General features: G+C 36.8%; 1 protein-coding gene across 1 annotated transcript in view; it reads left to right on the top strand.

Annotated features, from left to right (window-relative positions):
- Positions 1–18,620, top strand: part of Brip1 (BRCA1 interacting helicase 1) — a 179,818-nt gene that overhangs the window by 83,606 nt on the left and 77,592 nt on the right.

Raw genomic sequence — 18,620 nt, forward strand, 5'->3', positions numbered from 1 at the left:
ACACCAATAAGAAGTTGAAAGAACAACTGCAAGAAGCAAAAGATCATTTCAACCAAGCGATAGAGATTCTCAAAAAAAAAAAAAAAAAAAAAAAAATTAAACGGAAATCCCTGAAATGAAGGAAACAATAAACTAAATTAAAAACTCAATGGAAAGCATCACCAACAGATTATACCAGTTGGAAGATAGTACATCAGACAATGAAGACAAAATATTTAATCTTGAAAATAAAGTTGCCCAAACAGAGAAGATGGTAAGAAATCATGAACAGAACCTCCAAGAACTAGGGGACATCATGAAAAGATCAAATTTAAGAATTATTGGGATTGAGGAAGGCACAGAGATACAAACCAAAGGAATGAACAACCTATTCAGTGAAATAATAGCAGAAAATTTCTGAAACCTGAAGATGAAATGGAAAATCAAATACAAGAGGCTTATAGAACACCAAATGCACAAAATCACAACAGATCCACACCAAGGCACGTTGTAATGAAAATGCCTAACATATAAAATAAATATAGAATTTTGAAGACTGTGAGAGAAAAGGATCAAATTACATATAGGGGGAAACCAATATGGATAGCAGCAGATTTCTCAGCCCAGACTCTAAAAGCTAGAAGGGTCTGGAACAACATATTTCAAGCTCTGAGAGAACATGGTTGCCAACCAGGAATCCTTTATCCAGCAAAACTAACCTTCAGATTTGAAGATGAAATAAAATCCTTCCATGATAAACAAAAGTTAAAAGAATTTACAAATAGATAACCTGCACTACAGAATATTCTCAACAAAATATTCCATGAGGAGAAAATGAAAAACAACAAAGTAGGTCAGCAAAGGGAGGAATGACCTTAAAGGAAGAACCATTCAAAGGAGAAACCAGGTCAAGTTAAAAACCAAAAATAAGCCCAAATAACTGGGAATACAAATCATATCTCAATAATAACCCTGAACGTTAATGGCCTAAACTCATCAATTAAAAGACATAGACTGGTAGAATGGATTAAAAGAAAGACCCAACAATATGCTGCCTTCAAGAGACTCATCTCATAGAAAAAGACATCCACAGACTAAAGGTGAAAGGATGGGAAAAAAACCTACCACACACATGGATTCAGTAAAAAAGCAGGGGTTTCCATCCTTATTTCATATAAAGTAGACTTCAAGCCAAAGTTAGTCAGAAGGGATAAAGAAGGTCATTTCATACTGCTTAAGGGAACCATAAATCAGGAAGATATAACGATTGTAAATATTAATGCCCCAAACAGCGGTGCTTCCATGTACATCAAACAAATCCTTCTCAATTCCAGGAATCAAATAGACCACAATACAATAATTCTGGGTGACTTTAACACACTGCTATCACCACTGAATAGATCTTCCAAACAAAAACTAAACAAAGAAACCATAGAACTCAATAACACAATCAATAATTTAGACTTAACAGACATATATAGAATATTCCATCCATCAACGAGCAAATTCACTTTCTTCTCAGCAGCACATAGAACCTTCTCAAAAATAGACCATGTTATGCCACAAAGCAGCCCTTAGTAAATGCAAAAAAATAGAGATACTTCCGTGTGTTCTATCAGATCATAATGGAATGAAATTAGAAATCAATGACAAAATAAAAAACAGAAATTACTCCAACACCTGGAGACTAAATAATATGCTATTGAATGAAGCATGGATAACAAAAAACATCAGGGAGGAGATAAAAAAAATTCTTAGAGATAAATGAGAACGATGACACAACATATCAAAATGTCTGGGACACTGTGAAAGCAGTGCTAAGAGGAAAATTCATTGCATGGAGCGCATTCAAGAAAAGAATAAAAAGTCAACAACTAAATGACCTAACATTACAGCTCAAAGTCCTAGAAAAAGAAGAATAACAGCAAAAGTAGTAGAAGACAGGAAATAATTAAAATCAGAGCTGAAATCAATGAAATTGAAATAAAAGAAACAATTCAAAAAATTGAGAAAACAAAAAGTTGGTTTTTTGAAAAAGTAAACAAAATAGATAAAACCCTTAGCCACACTAACAAAGAGAAACAGAAAGAAAACTCAAATTATTAAAATTTGTGATGAAAAAGGAAATATCACAGTAGACACCATTGAAATACCATTGAAATAATGAGAAGCTACTTTGAAAATCTATATTCCAATAAAATAGAAATTACCGAAGACATCGACAAATTTCTAGAGACATATGATCCTCCCAAACCGAACCAGGAGGACATACACAATTTAAACAGATCAATATCAAGCAATGAAATAGAAGAAGCCATCAAAAGCCTAGCAACCAAGAAAAGCCCAGGACCAGACGAACTCTCCAGTCGAGTTCCACAAGACCTTTAAAGAAGAACTCATTCCAATACTTCTCAAAGTATTCCAGGAAATAGAAAAGGAGGGAACCCTACCAAACTCATTCTATGAAGCTAGTATCACCCTCATACACAAACCAGACAAAGACACATCAAGGAAAGAAAATTTTAGACCAATATCCTGGATGACTATAGATCCAAAAATCCTTAACAAAATCTTGGCATACTGAATCCAAAAGCATATTAAGAAGATAGTGCGCCATGATCAGGTGGGGTTCATCCCGGGAATGCAAGTTTGGTTCAACATCCATAAATCAATAAATGTAATTCATCATGTCAGTAGACTTAAGGATAAGAATCATATGGTTATTTCAATTGATGCAGAAAAAGCGTTCAACAAAATACAACACTACTTCATGCTCAAAACACTAGAAAAAATAGGGATAGTAGGAACATACCTGAACATTGTAAAGGTTATTTATGCTAAGCCCATGACCAACATCATTCTTAATGGAGAAAAACTGAAAGCATTCCCTTTAAAAACTGGAACAAGACAGGGATGCCCTCTTTCACCACTTCTATTCAACATCATCCTTGGTATACGAGCCAGAGCAATTAAACAGACTAAAGAAATTAAAGGGATACGAATAGGAAAAGAGGAACTCAAACTGTCACTATTTGCCAATGACATGATTCTCTATTTAGAGGATCCAAAAAACTCCACCAGAAAACTTCTAGACCTAATAAATGAATTCAGCAAAGTAGCAGGATATAAAATTAACATGCATAAATCTAAAGCATTTTTATACGTAAGTGATGAAACATCTGAAAGGGAAATGAGGAAAACAACTCCGTTCACAATAGCCTCAAAAAAAAAAAAAAAAAAAAAAAAAAACCTTGGGAATCAATCTAACCAATGAGGTGAAAGATCTCTACAATGAAAACTACAAAACATTCAAGAAAGAAATTGAAGAAGACCTGAGAAGATGGAAAGATTTCCCATGTTCTTGGATAGGCAGAATTAATATTATCAAAATGACCATACTTCCAAAGGCACTATACAGATTTAATGCAATTCCAATTAAAATCCCTATGTCATTTCACATAGAAACAGAAGAAGCAATCATGAAATTCATCTGGAAGAACAAAAGACCCAGAATAACCAAAGTGATCTTGGGCATGAAGAGTGATGCAGGAGGTATCACAATACCAGACCTTAAATTCTACTATAGAGCAATAGTAACAAAAACAGCATGGTATTGGCACCAAAATAGACAGGTAGATCAATGGTACAGGATAGAAGACACAGAGACATACCCACATAAGTACAGTTATCTCATATTAGACAAAGGTGCCAAAAACTTACAATGGAGAAAAGTTAGCATCTTCAACAAATGGTGCTGGTAAATATGGATATCCATATGCAGTAAAATGAAATTAAACCCCTATCTCTCACCCTGTACAAAACTCAACTCAAAATGGATCAAGGATCTAGGAATTAGGCTGGAGACCCTTCACCAAATAGAAGAAAAAGTAGGTCCGAATCTCCATCACGTTGGCTTAGGACCAGACTTCCTTAACAAGACCCCATAGCGCAAGAAATAAGAGCAAGAATTGATAAACGGGATAGATTCAAACCAAAAAACATATCTCAATCAATAATGTGAAAAGAGCCTACAGAATGGGAGAAAATCTTTTCCACACACGCTTCAGACAGAGCACTCATCTCCAAAGTTTATAAAGAACTTAAAAAACTTTACACCCAAAATACAAAGAACCCAATCAATAAATGGACTGAGGAAATGGGCAGACATTTCACAGAAGAAGATATACAGGTGATCAACAAATATATGAAAAAGTGCTCATCATCCCTAGTAATTTTTGTTTCCTTTTGGCTAATAATTTGCTTCAACTGAAGTGCTTGATTCTTGTATATACATTAGGAAATATTCTAGAATTCATAAAGGATAAGTGAGAGATTGTTGGCAATGTAACAGATTGATTTACCCAAAAACTTAAAGCGGGCCAACTTGTAAGCAATTCTCAGCATTCATTTTTGAATTGGATTTTTACTCTATTCAAACATACAGATTTTAAATATATATGCTTCTGAATATGTCTTTACCTTGTTTTCTAACAATTAAAAAATTCCTATAAATGACACATCATGAGTAAGGGACTAGATTAGTCAGGGTTTTCCAGAGAAATGAACTGAGAGAGACAGAGAGATAGACAGAGAGGTGTGATTATGGAGGTTGAGAAGTCCCACAGTTTGCCTCCTGCAAACAGGAGACCTGGAAATCCCATGATCTAGTTCAAAGTCCTTAGAGCCAGAGAGCTAACGGTATAGGTTATACCTGAATCTGAATGTCTGAGAACTAGGAAGGCTAAGGGCAGGAGAAAATCAGTGTCCAAGATTAAGCTACTGGGAAAGAAAATTCTACCATTCTCTTCATCTTTGTTCTATTGAAGTTCTCACGGGGTTGAATGATTTCCTTATGTTTAGAAAGGCTTTCTACATTACCGAGTTTATCAATTCAAATGCTAATCTGTCCAGAAACACCCTTACAGATCTATCAAGAAATAATATTTAAACAGATACCTGTGTATCCCAGGTAAGTTGAATCATAACATAAACATCACAAGTCTGTTTTCTAGATGGATAAACATTTAAGTTAATAAGAAGTTGATTTTATTATAATAAATATTACATATGTCAATTTTATGTTGAATACAGTTTTCATATCATACAATTATACTGTGGTCTAAAAAAAGCTCACAATAGAAGGGTTACTGGTTGTTTTTTCTAGGCAAATGCCATACCAAAAGTTCATTCATCCTGAAGCATATAACATTAAAAGACATGAAAAGTTTTGTTTTTTTGTTTTTTTGATACTGGATAGAGTTAGCCAAGTAGCCAGGACTTACCTGGAACTTGGAATCCTCTTACCTCTACTTCCTGAGTCACTGGGATTACAGGTGTGTACCACCACACTGCCTGATGTGTCATATTGAGAACTATTGTTATTTCATAATTTTAAAAACTATATTTAAAGCAGGCATTATTCCTGAGAATCAATATTATACCATAGAGGAGAAAAGTTTACTTTATTAATTAGTACATTTGAGCTATTTCCTATTATCTAATTACTCATTTTATTAGGTTTTTTCCCCAAAATCTTGAATTTTTTTCAAAATCTGAAAATTTAATAACCTACTGTTGACTTTTCCCCTTCTATCAATTCTTTTTTCCTTTTCCTTTTTCTCAATATTTTTCATAGGTGCACTAAATTATACATAATGGTGGAATTCATTGTTACATATTCATACCTGCACAAAATGTAACAATATAACTTGGTCAATATTATTCCCCAGTATTACCTCTTGTAATTTTTTTCTTAATGTTAAGTCATCTCCTTTCTATTTTTAAAAAGAGACTAATCTCTTAATTTACATATGCAATATTTATTGTAATAATAAAATCTCTTAATATATAATTCCCATAGTTCTCCCACTTAAAGTATAGAATTCAGTAGTTTTTTGTATATTCACAAAGTGTGAACCATCATCACTACTTAATCAGAAAACATTTTTCTGACTCCAAATAGAAACCCCTTATCCAGAAACCCCTCTGCATTCACTGGCTACTTCTACCTCCTCCTATCCCCTTGTAACCACTAATTTGCTTTCTGTTTTTGTATAGAGTTACCTTTCCTGGACATTTCATATCAGTGGAATAATACAATATTATTGTGTTTGAATTCTTCATTTCACATATTGTTTTCAAGGTTCATCTGTGTTATAGAATGATTAATAATACTCTTCCTTTTTACGGTTGAAAAATAAACCTTTAACAAACTATGTCTATCGCACTCCCTGCCCGCAGAGAGATAAGACACAAGCCTGGTTCTTTTGAGCTCTTTATTTTGCGCGCTTCTTCCTCATAGTTCTTTCTTTGTTCTCTTTCTTTGTTCCCCCTTTGAGGAACTTACACTCCAATATATACAGTACTTGTAACCAATCAGCCTTTGAGCACGAGGGGAGAGCATTAACATATACAGGCAGCAAAGGCAGGCATACATGGACCTGCACTGTCCATCAGGGAGCTCAGCCAATCCCTCGAACTTCCTCAATACGATGTCAGTTGTTTGTGCAAAAGTAAACTGCTCTGGCTCACTGCCAGGCGCCATCTTAGCCTTGCCACACCTAGGGCCAGGGGTCCGGCCGAAACCCCGACATATGTCTTCAAGTATAAAATGTGTCTTTTGAAGACTACATAGTCGGATCATTTTTTTTTTTTTTTTCAGTTCTACCAATCAATGTCTTTTAAGTGGAGTATTTACTCCACTTATATTTAATCTAATTACTGGCATGATAGTTTAAATTAATGTCATTTTACTCTTTGTTTTCTGTGTGTCTGATGCTTCTTTCCCCTTCTATTCTTCTATTACTGTCTCTTTGAGTTAAATGGATATCTTCTGTGCCAATTAAATCTTTCTTATATGCTATTTTGATTCCCTTGACTTTTTTTCCCCCTTGTGTATTTTTAGGTTATTAGTGGTTGTTCTGAGAATTACATCATGCATCTTAATTTTTAACAGTGTAGTTTATATTACTACTAACTTAACTTTCAGTGGTAGGCAAAAAAGTAGATTCTAGATAGCTATATTCTGTTCTACTTCCCTTATAAACTTATTGTCTTAAAAATTACATCTTTATAGTTTTTACTTTTCCAATATTAGAGAATGAATCCAAAGGCACTCTACCACAGAGCTGCATCCCCAACCCCACTCCCCCACTTTTTAAAAAAATTTGAGACAGGTTCTGAGTCACTGATGCTGATCCTGAACTTGTGATCCTCCTGCCTCAGCCTCCTGAGTAATTAGGAACTGTGTGAACCACAAGTCTTAGCACATCTTATATGTTGTATACCTGTGAATATAGATTTACAATTACTGCTTTATGTAGTTAACTTTTAAAATCAGATAGGAGACAAGAGTTATAAACAAAAAGTAGATTTTATACCACCTTTTACATTTACCTAAATAATTATCTTTACCAGTGCTCTTTCATTCTTAATGTGGATTTGAGTTACTCTCTAATGTCTTCAAACCTCTTTTTTCTTTGGTACTGGGGACTGAACCCAGGGGCACTTTACCAATGAGTTATATCCCCAGTCCATTTTTATTTTGAGATAAGGGCCCTAAGTTGCTAGTGCAGGCCTGGAACTTGCAGTCTTTTGCCTCAGCATCCTGATATGCTAGGTTTACAGATGTGTGCACCACACCCACTCTCTAAAAAAAAACCTTATTCTTTTTTTAGAAAAATTTTTAAAAGAATTTTATTGGTTTTTATTAGGTACACATGACAGTAGAATCCATTTTGATATTTATTATATAAGCATGGGATGTATTCTGTCCTAATTAGGACCACATTCTTTGTTTTGTTTGACCTTTATTTAAAAAAATTTTTTTTCACACATGTATATAGGGTAATAATGTCCGTCTCATTCTACCATCCTTCCCATACCCACCGCCCCATCCCTCCCTTCATTCCCTTCTGCATAATCTGACGTTTCTTCATTCTTCCCTACCCACCCTCCACTATGGATCAGCATCCTCTTATCAGAGAAAACATTCGGCCTTTGGTTTTTTGGGATTAGCTTGTTTCACTTAGCATGATATTCTCTAGTTCCATCCATTTACCTGCAAATGCTATAATTTCATTCTTTAAGGCTGAGTAACATTCCACTGTGCATATGGACCACATTTTCTTTATTCACTCATTTTTTGAAGGGCATCTAGGTTGGTTCCATAGTTTAGTTATTGTGAATTTAGCTGCTATACACATTGATGTGACTGTGTCACTGTAGTATGCTGATTTTAAGTCCTTTGGATATAAACTGATGAGTGGGATAGCCAGGTCAAATGGTGGTTCCATTCCAGGTTTTCTTAGGAATTTCCATATTGCTTTCCAAAGTGGTTGCACCAATCTGCAGTCCCACCAACAATGTATGAATGTACCTTTATCCCCATATCCTTGCCAACACTTATTATTGCTCGTATTCTTTGTTTTGGGTAATAGGCATTGAACTCAGGGATACTCGACCACTGAGCCACATACCCAGCCCTATATTGTATTTTATTTAGAGACAGGGTCTCACTGAGTTACTTAGCTATTGCTTGTATTCTTCATAATTGCCATTCTGATTGGAGTGAGATGAAATCTTAAAGTAATTTTGATTTGTATTTCTCTAATTGCAAGAGATGATGAACATTTTTTCATATGTTTGTCGATCGACTGTATTTCTTCTTTCAAGTGTCTGTTAAGTTTCTTACTGATTAGGTTATTTGGTTTTTTTGGTGTTTATTGATTAGGTTATTTTTTTTTTTTGGTGTTAAGTTTTTTGAGTTCTTTATGTATCCTGGAGATTAATGCTTTATCTGAGGTGTGTGTGGTAAAGATTTTTTCCCATTCTGTAGGCTCTCTCTTCATGTTATTGATTATTTCCTTTGCTGAGAAGAAGCTTTTCAGTTTGAAAACATCCCAATTATTGATTCTTAATTTTACTTCTTGTGCTTTAGGAGTCTTGTTAAAGAAGTCAAGTCCTAAGGCAACACGATAAAGATTTGGGCCTTTTTTTTTTTTTTTTTTAATTAGCCTCAGGGTCTTTGTTCTAGTGCCTACGTCTTTGATCCACTTTGAGTTGATTTTTGTGCAGGGTGAGAGATAGAGGTTTAATTTCATTTTTTTACATATGAATTTTCAGTTTTCCCAGTACCATTTGTTAAATAGGCTATCTTTTCTCCAATTTATATTTTTGGCACCTTTGTCTAGTATGAGATAACAGTATTTATGTGGGGTTGTGTCTGTGTCTTCTGTTTTGTACCATTGGTCTGCATGTTTATTTTGGTGCCAGTACCATTGCCTTTTTTATTACTATTGTTCTGTAGTATAGTTTAAGGTCTGTTAGTGTGATGCCTCCTACTTCACTCTTCTTGCTAAGGATTGCCTTGGCTATTCTGGGTCTCTTTCCAAATGAATTTCATGATTGCGTCTTCTATTTCTATGAAGAATGTCATTGGGATTTTAATAGGAATTGCATTGAATCTGTATAACACTTTTGGTAGTATGGCCATTTTTATAATATAAAGTCTGCTTATCCAAGAGCATGGGAGATCTTTTCGTGTTCTAAGGTCTTCAGTTTCTTTCTTTAGTGTTCTGTAGTTTTCATTGTAGAGGTCTTTCACCTCTTTTGGTAGATTGATTCCCAAGTATTTTATTTTTGTTGTGAATGGGGTAGTTTTCTTAATTCTTCTTGCAGTGGATTCATCTCTTATGTATAGAAATGCATTTGATTTATGGGTATTGATTTTATATCCTGCTACTTTGCTGAATTCATTTATGAGTTCTAGAAGTTTTTTGGTGGAGTTTTTTGAATCTTCTAAATATAGAATCATGTCAGCAAATAGTGATAGCTTGAGTTCTTTTCCTTTTTGTATTCCTTTAATTTCTTTAGTCTGTCTAATTGCTCTGTCTAGAGTTTCAAGGATGATGTTGAATAAAGTGGTGAAAGAGGACATCCCTGTCTTGTTCCAGTTTTTAGAGGGAATATTTTCAATTTTTCTCCATTCAGAATGATGTTGGCCATGGGCTTAGCATAGATAGCTTTTACAGTGTTGAGGTATGTTCCTAATATCCCTATTTTTTTTGAACGTGAAGAGGTGCTATATTTTGTCAAGTGCTTTTTCTGCATCTATCAAGATAATCATATAATTCTTGTCTTTAAATCTGTTGATGTGATGAATTACGTTTATTGGTTTCTGTATGTTGAACCAACCTTGCATCCCCAGAATGAACCCCATTTGATCGTGTTGCACTATCTTCTTAACATGTTTTTAATATGATTTGCCAGGATATGTTAAGGAGTTTTGTGTCTATATTCATCAGAGATATTGGTCTAAAGTTTTCTTTCCTTGTTGTGTCTTTGTCTGTTTTTTTTTTTTTTTATATAGGTGTTTTTTTTGTTTTTTTTTTAATATTGTACACAAATGGGGATACATGTCATTTCTCTATTTGTACATGGCGTAAAGGCATACCATTTGTGTAATCATAAATTTACATAGGGTAATGTTTGATTCATTCTGTTATTTTTTCCCTTCCCCCCACCCCTCCCACCCCTCTTTTCCCTCTATACAGTCCTTCCTTCCTCCATTCTTGCCCCCCTCCCTAAACCTAACTCTAACCCTAACACTAACTGTTCCCACCCCCCATTATGTGTCCTCATCCACTTATTAGCGATATCATTCTTCCTTTGGTTTTTTGAGATTGGCTTATCTCACTTAGCATGATATTCTCCAGTTTCATCCATTTGCCTGCAAATGCCATAATTTTATCATTCTTTATGGCAGAGTAATATTCCACTGTATATATATACCACAGTTTCTTTATCCATTCATCAATTGAAGGGCATCTAGGTTGGTTCCACAATCTGGCTATTGTGAACTGAGCAGCTATGAACATTGATGTGGCTATATCTCTGTAATATGCTGATTTTAAATCCTTTGGGTATAGGCCAAGGAGTGGGATAGCTGGGTCAAATGGTGGTTCCATTCCAAGTTTTCTAAGGAGTCTCCATACTGCTTTCCAGAGTGGCTGCACTAATTTGCAGCCCCACCAGCAATGTATGAGTGTACCTTTCTCCCCACATCCTCGCCAACACCTGTTGTTGCTTGTATTCTTGATAATCGCCATTCTAATTGGGGTGAGATGGAATCTTAGGGTGGTTTTGATTTGCATTTCTCTTATTACTAGAGATGTTGAACATTTTCCATATGTTTGTTGATTGCTTGTAGATCTTCTTCTGTGAAGTGGCTATTCATTTCCTTAGCCCATTTGTCGATTGGATTACTTGCATTCTTGGTGTAGCGTTTTTTGAGTTCTTTATAGTTTCTGGAGATTAGTGCTCTATCTGAAGTATGATTGGCAAAGATTTTCTCCCACTCTGTAGGCTCTTTCTTCGCATTGCTGATAGTTTCCTTTGCTGAGAGAAAGCTTTTTAGTTTGAATCTATCCCAGTTATTAATTCTTGCTTTTATTTCTTGTGCTATGGGAGTCCTGTTGAGGAAGTCTGGTCCTAAGCCGACATGTTGAAGCTCTGGACCTACTTTTTCTTCTATAAGATGCAAGGTCTCTGGTCTGATTCCGAGATCCTTAATCCATTTTGAGTTTAGTTTCGTGCATGGTGAGAAATATGGATTTAGTTTCATTCTGTTGCATATGGATTTCCAATTCTCCCAGCACCATTTGTTGAAGAGGCTATCTTTTCTCCATTGCATATTGTTGGAACCTTTGTCTAGTATGAGAAAATTGTATTTATTTGGGTTTGTGTCCATGTCCTCTATTCTGTACCATTGATCTACCTGTCTATTTTGGTACCAATACCACGCCGTTTTTGTTACTATTGCTTTGTAGTAGAGTTGAAGATCTGGTATTGCGATACCCCCTGCTTCACTCTTTCTGCCAAGGATTGCTTTAGCTATTCTGGGTTTTTTATTCTTCCAGATGAATTTCATAATTTCTTGCTCTATTTCTGTAAGATACATCATTGGGATTTTAATTGGAATTGCATTGAATCTGTATAGCACTTTTGGTAGTATGGCCATTTTGACAATATTAATTCTTCCTATCCAAGAACATGGGAGATCTTTCCATCTTCTGAGGTTTTCTTTAATTTCTTTCTTTAGTGTTCTGTAGTTCTCATTGTAGAGGTCTTTCACCTCTTTTGTGAGATTGATTCCCAAGTATTTTATTTTTTCGAAGCTATTGTGAATGGGGTAGTTTTCCTAATTTCTCTTTCTGAAGATTCATCGCTTATGTATAGAAATGCCTTAGATTATGTGCATTGATCTTATATCCCGCTACTTTACTGAATTCACTTATGAGATCTAACAGTTTTCTGGTGGAATTTCCTGGTTCCTCTAAGTATACAATCATATCATCAGCAAATAGGGATAGTTTTGAGTTCTTCTTTCCCTATTTGTATCCCTTTAATTTCTTTGGTCTGTCTAATTGCTCTGGCTAGAGTTTCAAGGACGATATTGAATAGAAGTGGTGAAAGAGGGCATCCCTGCCTTGTTCCAGTTTTTAGAGGGAATGCTTTCAGTTTTCACCATTTAGAATAATATTAGCCATGGGCTTAGCGTAGATGGCCTTTACAATGTTAAGGAATGTTCCCACTATCCCTATTTTTCTAGTGTTTTGAGCATGAAGGGATGCTGTATTTTATCAAATGCTTTTTCTGCATCTATTGAAATAATCATGTGATTCTTGACTTTAAGTCTATTGATATGGTGAATTACATTTATTGATTTCCTGATGTTGAACCAACCTTGCATCCCTGGGATGAAACCCACTTGATCATGGTGCACTATCTTTTTAATATGTTTTTGTATGCGATTTGCTAAAATTTTGTTGAGAATTTTTGCGTCGATGTTCATTAAGGATATTGGTCTGAAATTTTCTTTCCTTGATGTGTCTCTGTCTGGTTTAGGTATCAGGGTAATATTGGCTTCATAGAATGAGTTTGGGAGGGTTCCCTCCTCTTCTATTTTATGGAATACTTTGAGAAGTATTGGAATGAACTCTTCTTTAAAAGTTTTGTAGAACTTGGCTGAAAACACATCTGGTCCTGGACTTTTTTTTTTTGGTAGGCTTTTGATGACTTCTTCTATTTCATTACTTGATATTGGTCTATTTAAATTGTGTATGTCCTCCTCGTTCAGTTTAGGCAATTCATATGTCTCTAGAAACCTGTTGATGTCTTCGAAATTTTCTATTTTGTTGGAGTATAGATTTTCAAAATAGCTTCTAGTTATGTTTTGTATTTCAGTCATGTCTGTTGTGATATTTCCTTGTTCATTCCAAATTTTAGTGATTTGGGTTTTCTCTCGTCTTCTCTTTGTTAGTGTGGCTAAAGGTTTATCTATTTTGTTTATTTTTTCGAAGAACCAACTATTTATTTTGTCAATTTTTTGTATTGTTTCTTTTGTTTCAATTTCGTTGATTTCAGCTCTGAGTTTGACTATTTCCTGTCTTCTACTACTTTTGGTGTTGGTCTGTTCTTCTTTTTCTAGGGCTTTGAGCTGTAGTGTTAGGTCGTTTATTTTTTGAGTTTTACTTCTTTTATTAAATGCGCTCCATGAAATAAATTTTCCTCTAAGTACTGCTTTCATAGTGTCCCAGAGATTTTGATATGATGTTTCTTTGTTCTCATTGACCTCTAAGAATTTTTTAATTTCCTTCCTAATATCTTTTGTTATCCATTCATCATATAATAGCATATTGTTTAATCTCCAGGTGTTGGAGTAGTTTCTGTTTTTTACTCTTTCATTTATTTCTAACTTCAATCCATTATGATCTGATAGAATACAAGGTAGTGTCTCTATCTTCTTGTATTTGCTGACATTAGCTTTATGGCATAATATATGGTCTATTTTAGAGAAGGATCCATGTGCTGCTGAGAAGAAAGTGTATTCGCTCTTGGTTGAATGGTATATTCTATAAATGTCTGTTAAGTCTAAATTATTGATTGTGTTATTGAGATCTATGTTTTCTTTGTTCAATTTTTGTTTGGAAGATCTGTCCAGTGGTGAGAGAGGTGTGTTAAAATCACCTAGTATTATTGTGTTACGGTCTATTTGGTTTCTGAAATTGAGAAGGATTTGTTTGACATACATGGATGAACCACTGTTTGGGGCATAGATGTTTATGATTGTTATATCTTGCTGATTTATGCTTCCCTTAAGCAGTATGAAATGTCCTTCCTTATCCCTTCTGACTAACATTGGCTTGAAGTCCACATTATCTGAAATGAGGATGGATACTCCAGCTTTTTTGCTGAGTCCATGTGCATGGTATGTTTTTCCCCATCCTTTCACCTTTAGTCTATGGGTATCTCTTTCTATGAGTTGAGTCTCTTGCAGGCAACATATTGTTGGATCTTTCTTTTTAATCCAATCCGCCAGTCTGTGTCTTTTGATTGATGAATTCAGGCCATTAACATTCAGGGTTATTATTGAGATATGATTTGTATTCCCGGTCATTTGGTTCATATTTAAAATTTTATTTATTTATTTATTTTTTGACACATCTTGGTTCCTCCTTTATTTGACAGTTCCTTTAGGATAATTCCTCCCTTTGCTGATTTGCTTCTTTGTTTTTTTATTTCTTCCTCATGAAATATTTTGCCGAGAATGTTCTGTAATGCTGGCTTTCTTTTTGTAAATTCTTTTAGCTTTGTTTATCATGGAAAGATTTTATTTCATCGTCAAATTTGAAGGTAAGTTTTGCTGGGTATAAGATTCTTGATTGGCATCCATTTTCTTTCAGAGCTTGAAAAATGTTGTTCCAGGCCCTTCTAGCTTTTAGGGTCTGGATTGAAAAATCTGCTGATATCCGTATTGGTTTCCCCCTGAATGTAATTTGGTTCTTTTCTCTCACAGCCTTTAAAATTCTGTCTTTATTTTGTATGTTAGGTATTTCATTATAATGTGCCTTGGTGTGGGTCTGTTGTAATTTTGTGTATTTGGAGTCCTATAAGCCTCTTGAACTTGATTTTCCATTTCATTCTTCAGATTTGGGAAATTTTCTGATGTTATTTCATTGAATAGATTGTTCATTCCTTTGGTTTGTTTCTCTAAGCCTTCCTCAATCCCAATAATTCTCAAATTTGGCCTTTTCATGATATCCCATAGTTCTTGCAGATTCTGTTCATGATTTCTTACCATCTTCTCTGTTTGTTCAACTTTGTTTTCAAGGTTAAATATTTTGTCTTTAATATCTGAGGTTCTGTCTTCCAGGTGTTCTATCCTATTGGTTATGCTTTCTATGGAGTTCTTAATTTGGTTTATTGTTTCCTTCATTTCAAGGATTTCTGTTTGGTTTTTTTTCAATATCTCTAACTGTTTATTGAAATGATCTTTTGCTTCCTGAATTTGCTCTGTTAACTGTCGATTGGTGCGATCATTCAATGCCTGCATTTTCTCTTTCATCTCATCATTCAATGCCTGCATTTGCTCTTTCATCTCATCGTTTGCTTCCCTAATCATTTTAATTATGTACATTCTGAACTCCCTTTCTGTCATTTCTTCTGCCATGCTGTCGTTGGATTCTATTGATGTAACATCTAGATTTGTTTGGGGCATTTTCTTCCCTTGTTTTCTCATATTGTTCAGGAATCAGTGGGTCATTAAGATATTGCAGATTTCCTCTATCGACTTATAATGTCCCTGAAGATTGCTAGTATGTCCCCTCTTATGCTTCAGTAGCCTGAAGTCTTGGAGGAAGTTGATAATGCGGAGCTCCACAAAGAAGCTGCCTCTCTAGGGTGGTGACCCTCAGGTGGCGTATATTCCCTGCTAGTGGTCAGAGGTGTCTCCACTTGTTGACCAATGGTCATCCAACGGGGAACTAGGCTGCGGGTTGAGGCAAGTCCTGTTTGTGCCTGTGTCTCTGGTTTTACCGTCCCTGTGGGAAAACCTCTCCCGGTAGGGAAGACTCACTCGGTGGGAACGTCTCGCTGGTCAGTTCCCCTCCTAGAGGTTCCCCTCAATCTACAACTACCGCCTGGGCTGGGCTGTCTTCCTCTGCAACATTCCCAGGGGCCCGGACCTACCTCCTGGGCCTGGGAGCCTCACCCTCCGCAGGCGAGTCTCCTTAGGCTGCCTCTCCCAGATAATCTGCCCGCAGTCCTGGAAACTTCGCTCCGCCCCTAGGCGTGTCTCTGTGCGGCTCTTCCAGCAAGAAGCCACCTAGCTCCTGGGACCCTACTCTGCACCTAATCGCCTGGCTATGCGGTCCCTCCTCTGAGCCGCCACCTGGAGCCCCGTACAATAGCTCCGAGACCCAGAGACCCGCCACACACCTCCTCCACCGGACAGCAGCCCAGTTTCCGACGCAGTCACTAGGAGTCCAAGCAACTCACTTCGCGTCTCCTCCTCCCGCCAACCTCCCGTAGCCCTAGGCAGTCACTCCAAGTCCAAGTGACCCGCCCTGTTCCTCCTCCTCCTCCTCAGGGTAGCTCCCCGGGTGTTCAGGGGCGGTGGCTCTGAGACTGAGTGACCCACCGCGCTCCTCCTCCAGGCAGGCCACCGGTGTTCAGGAGCGGTCGCTTTGAGTGCAATCAACTCACCACTTGCCTCCTCCTCTGGCAACCGCCTGTAGCTCTGATGCAGTCACTCCTAGACCAAGCGACCCACCACGCTTCTCCTCTTCCTCCGGGCAACCCCCCGGGTGTTCAGAAGCGGTTGTTCTGAGTCCAAACAGCTCGCGATGCAGCTCCTCCTCTGGCAACCGCCTGTGGCTCTGATGCAGTCACTCCTAGACCAAGCGACCCGCCGCGCTTCTCCTCTCCTCCGAACAACCCCCCGGTGTTCGGAAGCGGTCGTTCTGAGTCCAAGCAGCTCGCCATGCAGCTCCTCCTCAGGCAGTCACCTGTAGCTCTGATGCAGTTACTCCTAGACCAAGCGACCCGCCGCGCTTCTCCTCTTCCTCCGGGCGGCCCCCCCCCCCCCCCCGGTGTTCAGAAGCGATTACTCTGAGTCTAAACAGCTCACCATGCAGCTCCTCCTCAGGCAGCCGCCGGAGCCCCAGTGGTTGCTCCGAGTCCAAGCACTGTGCTGAGCCGCCTCCTCTACGATGATCCCAGTTTTCCGTGTTTACCGCTTCAGCGGGGGGAGGGGCGTCTCGCCGAGCAACTCCACTTTACAAATTCCCTGCGTTCCGGGGCTACCGCCCCATCTGGGATGCCTCCCCAATGGGAGAGACTCACCCGGCGGGTTTGAGTTGGTCCCAAGTCTCTCACTATCTCCTGTTTTGAATCCTGCGTCCTGGAGCAACGTGAAATGCAGCCTCCCTCTAGGCCGCCATCTTGAAACTTCTCTCTTTGTCTGGTTTTGACTTAAGGGTGATACAAGCCTCAAAGAATGAGTTTGGAAGGGTTCCCTCCTTTCCTACTTCATGGAATAATTTGAGGAGTATTTGTGTTAATTCTTCTTTGAAGGTCTTATAGAACTCAACTGAGACTCTGGTCCTGAGCTTTTCTTGGTTGGTAGGCTTTTGATGGTGTCTTCTATTTCATTGCTTGAAATTGATCTGTTTAAATTGTGTGTGTTTACCTGCATCAATTTGGGTAGATCATATGTCTCTAGAAATTTGTCAATGTCTTCAAGTTTTTCTATTTTATTTGAGTATAAATTTTCAAAATAGTTTTAATTATCTTCTGTATTTCAGTAGTATTCATCGTGATATTTCCTTTTCATCATGAATTTTAGTAATTTGAGTTTTCTCTTTCTTCTTTTTAGTGTGGTTAAGGGTTTATCAATTTTATTTATTTTTTTTCATAGAACCAACTTTTTGTTTTGTCAGTTTTTGAGTTGTTTCTTTTGTTTCAATTTCATTAATTTCAGCTCTGATTTTAATTATTTCCTCTTTTCTACTAGTTTTGGTATTGATTTATTCTTCCTTTTCCAGGGCTTTAAGATGTAATGTTAGGTCATTTATTTTTTGATTTTTTATTCTTTTAATGTATGAGCTTAGTGCAATGAAGTTTCCTCTTAGCACTGCCTTCATAGCATCCCAGAGATTTTGATATGTTGTACTGGTGTTCTCATTTACCTCTAAGTGTTTTATTTCCAGTCATCAACAGCATGCTATTTAATCTTCAGATGTTGGAGTAGCTTCTATTTTTTATTTTATTGTTTCATTCTGTTGTGATCTGATATAATACAGGGTAGTATTTCTACTTTTTTGTGTTTGCTGAGAGTTGCTTTGTGGCATAACATACGGTCTATTTTAGAGAAGAGCATGTGCTGCTGAGAAGAAAGCATATTTGCTCAATGATGGATGAAATACTCTATATATGTCCATTAAGTCTAAATCATTAATTGTATTTTTTAATTTTGTAATTTCTTTGTGTAGTTTTGTTTGGAAGATCTATCCAGTGGTGACAGAGGTATGTTAAAGTCACCCAGTATTACTGTGTTTTGGTCTGATTCTTGAAATTGAGAAGGATTTGTTTGATGTATGTAGGTGCTCCATTTTGAGAGGCACATATATTTATAATTGTTTTATCTTGTTGGTATATGATTCCCTTAAGCATTATGAAATGTCCTTCTTTATCCCTTCTGAGTAACTGTGGTATGAAGTCCCCTTTGTCTGACATGAGGAAGAAACCCCTGCAGTCCATGCGAATGATATGTTTTTACCCAACCTTTCACCTTCAGTCTG

Source organism: Sciurus carolinensis, chromosome 3 (assembly GCF_902686445.1).
Source record: "Sciurus carolinensis chromosome 3, mSciCar1.2, whole genome shotgun sequence".
In the NCBI taxonomy this organism is placed as follows: domain Eukaryota; kingdom Metazoa; phylum Chordata; class Mammalia; order Rodentia; family Sciuridae; genus Sciurus; species Sciurus carolinensis.